Below are 7,947 nucleotides of genomic sequence, written 5' to 3' on the forward strand. Positions count from 1 at the left end.
TATTCCGTAGACGATGTCTTAGGTCGGTAATCATCTGGAATTATAAGTTGAACTTTTGTGAAACTAGATGGCGCTACCATATTATTAGCTCGCGATAATACTTTGCTTCACACTACAAGTTGTGCTACAAATTAACCTAGATGGCGTTACTAGTGAATTAATTCAGTAACGACATTTACAAACATTTCTTAGTTGTGTTCTAATTTAAAGAAATTCTACGGTAAAGTCAGAAGTCAAGTGGAAGCCATTCTGCGTTTCATCAGATAAAGTGTGCGTGCCAAAGGCCTAATTTTGGTCCCTTTCCCTTTCCATCATTTCCTTATAAGGAAAGAATTGGAGGGGAAAATAGATTAACGGCGGAGAAGACGTATAGGAAGGGATAATATCCTTTTTATGATTGCTCCTCCATCGATTACAGATCGGCATCCGGATTGGCAGATGTTTCGGGTGGCCGTTCGCTTGCTACCTTATCATATAAAAAACCTTAGACATGGACATTTGAAAAGACATCTTAAACAATTGCAATTGCAGATGTCTATGGGCAGTCGCTTCGCCATTTTGGCGGATTCAGGTGGCCGCTTGCTCGTTTGCCATCTTATGTTATAAAAACAAACCGTAAGCGGAAGGGTAATTAATGAAAGGCGGTAATCGTAGAAGTTAGCTATCGGAAGCAAACGATTATTTTCGCATTTAATAATTCAGTGATTAGACAACGTTGTATTAACCTGAGTACTGCAAAGTGAAACCAAGGTTTAAGGCGCTTGTTAGTACTAAATTACAGGTATTTAAATAGGACAGTGTAGATGTAATATTCATAATCTGTAAGTTAAATAACTATTATTAACTAGTAAGTATTTATCTCTAAAAGTAGACACTTCAAAACATATTAAAAACTAGCTGTTCCCGTGCGACTTCATCCGAAAAAAATTATAAAAATTATATTTTATTGTTTACATGTGTTAAATTATCAATTAATTTATTGCAAATGTCAAAATGACATGAGTACCAACCATGGCAACCTTGCTTCCTTGATGTTGGCAGCAACTTATGGTCTCTTTCCCACATTAGGGTTTTTATCCAAAATATTTACCCTCTAAGTTTAATGGCGTGAACATTATATAGCCTAAAGCATGACTTAAGTGTAGGGCTTTCTATTAAAAAAGGAATTATTCAAAAAAATGCTGTAATTGCTGACATCTTAGGCAACAAAGAAGTGTGTGTTTACGCTTTATTATAATAGTATAGAGTATAGATGTAATCGAGTAAATATGAAAAAACAAAATGTCCGTATACCACGGGAACCATAACTATTTCCAAGATCAGACTATGTGTTCTTCCAGACTGTAATGAGGTGAGCGTCTGCTGCTCAGTGGTTAAAGCACTTGACTTGTAATCTATAGGTCTTGGGTTCGAATCCGGCCGTAACAATTTGAGTTTCGATTTGTTTCGATTCATATGTACATTCCCCAACGTTCTCACGGTGTTGGAAAACATCGTGATGTCTTCACAAAACGGCGAAGTAATTCAAAGATTCGTGTGAAGTCAACCAACCCGCACTGGGCCAGCGTAATTGGCTATAGCCGAGGCACCTCAACTTGGGTTAGACTCCGAGCCCCGTGATACCAAATTTCGTAATCCTAACAGTTTAGGCCACAAAACAAAATTCCATCCATTCATACAAATTTATGTATAATACGAGCTGTTGCCCGCAACTTCGTCCGCGTGGTATTAGAAAACATACGAACTATATAGATTACAAAAAACTACGTATCCCTAGGGAATCGTTATTATTCCCGGGATAAAAAGTAGCCTATGTGTTCTTCCCGACTATGCTCTAAATCTGTGCCAAATTTCATGAAGATCCGTTCAGCCGTTTAGGCTACAAACGCTAACAAACATCCATCCATCCATCCATCTATCCATCCATCCATCTAAACTTTCGCATTTATAATATTAGTAAGGTTAGTAAGATAATTAGTAAGGTAGAAAATTATTGTTTCTATACAAGTATTGTATTATTGTTACTTACCGACGCATTGAATTCTACTATAAAAGGTCTAATTCTCGTATCCTGTTGAGTCCTTAAATGTTGAGGTCCCCACCACTCTTTTAAATCAACTTCAGGTATAGGAGGTGTTGGAGTAAATAAAGTTAGAAACGACACTAATATACTTAAAGAAGGCTCATTATTACCGAACATCTGAAAGAGAAAAGAATCTTAAGGGCCTGTCCCACCAAATTATAAATTGTCTGATAATATTCTAACGAGTAAAATGTGTAATGGAAATATCGGATTTTGTCACTTTATCCGACAATGACGTCATTGACAGTGGTGGAGAAATTGAAAATCAAAAGGTTAGCGTGGTATGGACATGTTATGCGACGAGACGATGGGGACATAAAACAGAAAGTGTTAAGATTGAACGTGGATGGCTACAAAGGTAGAGGAAGACCGAAGAAAGTATGAATGGATTGTGTGAAAGAGGATAGGCAGAAAAGAGTGGATTCAGACATGACGGCTTATAGAGATGTATGGAAGAGCAGCACATACTGTGCCGACCCTCCGTAAGGGATAAGGGCAAGTAGATGATGATGATCTGACAATGACGTCATTTATAATATATCTGAGCGTCTATCAGACAATGGTGGGACAAGCCCTTAGTATTTTAAAATACAGTAACAGTAATAGTTTGTTAAGGGCGGGAATATGTCAGTAAGTAGCTTCTATGTTAGTCACTGGAACGTTCCAGGTAATGTCGTAATGCGTACACATGACAGTAAGAGCGGGCCCCCCCTTGACTAAACTAACGCACAACTGTTGTGCGATTTTCGATTGTTTCGCAGCTCAACTGTTTAGTTGCACAACTAAAAATCTCCATATAAGCTCAAAGGAATTAATCCGAGACTAAAAAGTTTTGCGATAGTGTAGTCAAAGTTGTACTCGCTCTAAATTCACCAGAGTCAGAGTCAGGGTCCGAACACCTATAGACCCTTTACTTTTATATATGTCACAAAATCAAATATCTTATTAAATTCTTGCATACTAGGTTCAGTTTTCCCAGTTTAGCATAAACATGGCAGCTTTTGTATTCCCGGCTAACTGGATGAATTTATATCCTTTAAAACAACATTTTGTTGAATTTATATTCTTTTCAAATGTTGTTTTTAGGTATTTATTTACAAAAAAGACATAAAAATCGAATAGGAAAAAAATAACTTACCTCGTATAAACATAAATTAGAAGAAAACAAGACGAAATTGATAGATTTTTTTTTAAATATTTTACTGCGCGCACAAGATGCGTTCAAGCACATATAAGCACTAACTTAAACAACATTAAGTAGAACTATATACTATTGAATTGTTAGGATGCGTATTCATTGGTCTATAAAACGCTGTTTTATGACATAGAGTAGTTTATAAGGTTTTTATTAACTTTAGTTGTAAAATGTTTTATTACTCTATAATTACAGAATATCTATTAAGGACAACTAAGCAAGCAGGTAATTCTGGTAGTTACCAGTGACTTCATTCTTCAAACATTTTCATCTTGAAGGGAAATTATCTTCGATTTTTTTTGTGACTGAAAGGCCACTGTTTGCCTTGAGGCATTTACAGATTCACCGGGCTTGAGGTGGCCGAGAACAGATGGGGCTTAGCCTAAATCTCGTTTATGAGTAAATTATCTTCGAAATGAATTAATAATGCGAGCCTTACAGGGTTTTTTGATGAAAAGTGGGTTTAAACAGAACATACATACAGCCATTCATGTCTGCAAGTATAAAACAATTTGATTGCACAGATGGTTATAAATATTTACTGTTCCAAATCTTAGAACAAAACCAAAGTCTAAAATATGTAGAAATAAAGTTAATATACATATAAACGTTATTTAAAAAGATTATTTAAGTTTATCATATTTCTATAAACAGTAAAAACAAACTGTAGATTGAAAATAAATAGTCAAATGAACGTCTATTTTGTAGTAATGAAATTTTGCTATTACATCTTGACAGGCTTTTGTCTTTTTTATTATTTAAATAAGGCAAAAACAATGAATACTAGTAAATTAACAAGGTAACAAAATTTACAATCTGGATGTGACAATTTAACATACAATAATAATTTATTTCGTGAACACATTAAGCTAATATAGCGTTATTCAACATAAGAAAACCATTTTATTTCTACGCTTGAATACCGTTATATTCGCGGACTGTGCTTATTATTTCCTTAACTATCTAATCTAATCTAATTAACAGTGGTAGTGTCCGCTTTAACATCTTAACACTGCAGGGCCGGCACGCCCGGTGTAATACCACGACCACACAGAAGACAGGCGTGAAATGGAACCATTGCAGTGTTTCGTCTGATGAGTGTGGTGCCGAAGGCCTAATTTAAGTTCCTTTCTCTTTACCACTCTTTTCTTATAAAGAGAGGATAGGAAGGGGAAGTGGATTTGACGGTGGAGGAGATGCATAGGAAGGGGAAATATCCTTTCTATGTGCGTCTCCTCCTCCGTCGGATAAGGGTAGGTCTATGGGCAGCGGTCGCTTCGCCACTTTGGCGGATTTAGGTGGCCGCTTGTTCGTTTGCCACCTTATGTTATAAAAAAAAATTAATAATCAAATTTTGGAAAGGTTTGAATAAATCTTACTAATATTATAAAACTAATATAATATATGTCAAAGTTTAGATGGATGAGTGGATATTTGTCAGAGTTTGTAGTCTAAACGGATTTCGATGAAATTTGGCATAGATGTAGAGGATAGTCTGGAAGAACACATAGGCTAATCACTTTTGTTTTTTTCAATTCCACGCGGACGGAGTCGCCGGCGAAAGCTAGTATACAATGAAATTAATACACATAAATAGAATGGTAACAAATTTATATTTATTTACATGCTTATTTGTACTGTTATTTCAGATATCTGATTATAGGCGTCATAGAATGATTTCTAATATTTACTACAATACTATGTTTTGTATGAATCATAATTTTCTTTCATGTCATGAAGAGACATATAAAATATATTTGTCTGTTGATTTAATTGTATCCTACAGGCTAACCGTTTTAACTTGATCTTATTAATATTATAAATGCGAAAGTTTATAAGTCTGGAAGAACACACGCTCCTTATTTTTACATTCACACGGACCGACTTATGGGCAAAAGCTAGTATCTATGTCATTAAATAAAATTATTAGTCAATTGAGTAGTTCGTTTTCTCCATTTTAGAACAAAGGCCGCCATTTTTATACAACAGAGCATCTGTGTTCCCTAAAATAATAATTGACATGAATTTTAAACAAAAACGTAATTTAGCAAAACCGGTTACACACATACAACTACCGTATCAATTGTATGAAGTCAGGTACATGAGATATGAATACAATATCAATTGAAAAAAATAACTCAATCAGTGTGTTCGCGTACGTAGACGGAGACGGTCGTGTTTGTTCCAATTCAAGGCCAAGGTTAGTTATTTTATACCGTAAATTATAGTGCATTATCGCTTATGTAAATTTTAAATTATGATAATTGCTTCTATTTCTTTTTTGTAAGAATTTAAATATCACATAAAGTAATAATCGCAGTTCAAAATCCATTTAGTATACGATTAGATAATGTATTTATCGAATGGATTCTTGCTATAGCAACAGTAAACATGTTTGATTCTTTAATTTATATTTTTATTTGTAAATTAATTCTGAATTTATTAGAGCGTTACTAAAAATTCTTGTACTGTGGGTATTCTCGTATTCGCAGTAAATATTGCTATCTCATTTTACATAACAGAGTGAAAGAGACATAACTATGATTTTTGCGAATATCGACGGTGGTAACCCAAGATGATACCGGCATATTGTAAACATTGGCTTGTAAATTCTTCACTACATACACATTTTTAAAACTACGCAACGTATTTTGATGCAGTTTTTTTATAGATACAGTGATTAACAAGAAAAGGTTTTCTGTACTAATATTATAAAGAGGAAAGATTTGAATATTTGGATTTTCGTATGTATTGAAATAAATCAACTACTGGGCCGATTTCAAAAATTTTTTGACAATGAAAAAGTTACGATATTAATGGGTAACATAGGTTATATTTTTTATTACTTTTTTAATTCGCAAAGTCGCATAATATTGGTAATTTAGAGGTTTCTATAAATAAACACATTTTCATATCAAAATCGGACTCGTGCAGTCAGGCAGGTCGCTAGTAAATGATAAATAGAACACTATTAAAAACCGCTCTTTAATATTAAATGATCATTGGTTAGTTCAGTTTATAATATACTTAGTCGAATTGTAAACTAACAAATTTCACATTAAACGGTGATACTATTCAAATGTTGGAAAACATAAATCTTAATAATATTCTAAATGCAAAAGTTTAGATGGATGGATGTTTGTTAGAGTTTGTAGCCTAAACGGCCGAACGGATTTCGATGAAATTTGGTACAGATGTAGAGGATAGTCTGGAAAAACACATAGGCTACTCACTTTTGTTTTTTTAATTCCACGCGGACAGAATCGCGAGCGAAAGCTATTCACTATATAAAGTAAAACGAAGTTTTCAAGGTCATTAATGCCAGGGGTGGCAAAACAGCGGCTCGCAATCGTAACAAACCGCCTCATCATTTTTTACAATAAAATCGTCTATCTCATTGCCTTGTTTAGTCATGCAAAGCATTATCTCAAGTCATTGCTGATAATTTTGCAAATCATTGACCAAAGTCTTTATATGTTTTACGTAACACTGAAAATAATTGAATACGTTTTATGACCGGTTTCCCATCTACGTTAAACCATTCGTTAGTGTTTTAATACGTCATCATCATCCACTTGCCCTTATCCCTTACGGAGGGTCGGCACAGTATGTGCTCTTCCATACATCTCTATCAGCTGTCATATCTGAATCCACTCCTTTCTTAAGCATATCCTCTTTCACACAATCCATCCATACTTTCTTCGGTCTTCATTAGATTCATCATCCACTTGCCCCTTACGGAGGGTCGGCACAGTATGTGCTGCTCTTCCATACATCTCTATCAGCTGTCATATCTGAATCCACTCCTTTCTTAAGTCTCTTTCACACAATCCATCCATACTTTCTTCGGTCTTCCTCTACCTTTGTAACCATCCACATTCATTCTTAACACTTTCTGGTTTATGTCCCCATTGTCTCGTCACATAAAATAGTATTTTACTTCAGGAACCCACTATTAATAGTGTAGTACATTTTATTAAATAAAAAGATCATGACCCCGGCCTTATACCACCCACGTAATGTTGCGTAATGTGAACACTAACTGGCGCCAGTACATGCAATCTACTTTGCGGAGTAACTGTCCAACTGGCCAAGTGCGAACTGGGTTTTATTTTTACGGCCGGCAACTAACCTGTTGCAGACCCTAATTGGATTCAGTCTTAACAGATAATGTTAACTAAAATATTGAAAATCTAACTAGTTAAAAATTAAAGAGTCAATCTAGGACTATTTTAAATGTTACTTCTTACTAATATTATAAATGCAAAAGTTTCGTTAGATGGATGGATGTTGGTTAAAATTTGTAGCCTAAACGGCTCAACAGATCTCTATGAAATTTGGCATAGATGTAAAGGATAATCTGGGAGAACACATACGTTTCTCACTTTTTTTTAATTACACGTGGTTGAAGGCGCGGGCGAAAGAGTTCAAAATAAATTGCGAATAAGTAAAAGCTTATAGCATATATCAGTATAGCAAGGAACCGCAAAATACTAATTTAGTACCAATAAAATTACACGTCTTGACAAAAAGATTAACTGGCAAGTAATCATAAGTTCTTACTCCTTTGGAATCCTATTAGGGTGAGTTGCATCGAATCGCCGGTTATCGTAAAAGTTATAGTTAAAGTTAATAGGGTTACAAGTGCAAAAACATATTCTCACAGAGG

General features: G+C 34.7%; 1 protein-coding gene across 1 annotated transcript in view; it reads left to right on the forward strand.

The window, feature by feature from the left end:
- The first annotated feature begins 5,381 nt into the window (after positions 1–5,381).
- The window catches only part of LOC106103276 (juvenile hormone epoxide hydrolase-like), a 7,907-nt gene continuing 5,341 nt past the window's right edge, over positions 5,382–7,947 (forward strand). Inside the window, exon 1 of the mRNA XM_013282992.1 lies at positions 5,382–5,478. The gene's annotated coding sequence lies outside the window, so the exon portion shown is untranslated. The remainder of the gene's footprint in view (positions 5,479–7,947) is intronic.

This window comes from Papilio polytes, unplaced genomic scaffold (assembly GCF_000836215.1).
Source record: "Papilio polytes unplaced genomic scaffold, Ppol_1.0 DF823835.1, whole genome shotgun sequence".
Classification (NCBI taxonomy): Eukaryota; Metazoa; Arthropoda; class Insecta; order Lepidoptera; family Papilionidae; genus Papilio; species Papilio polytes.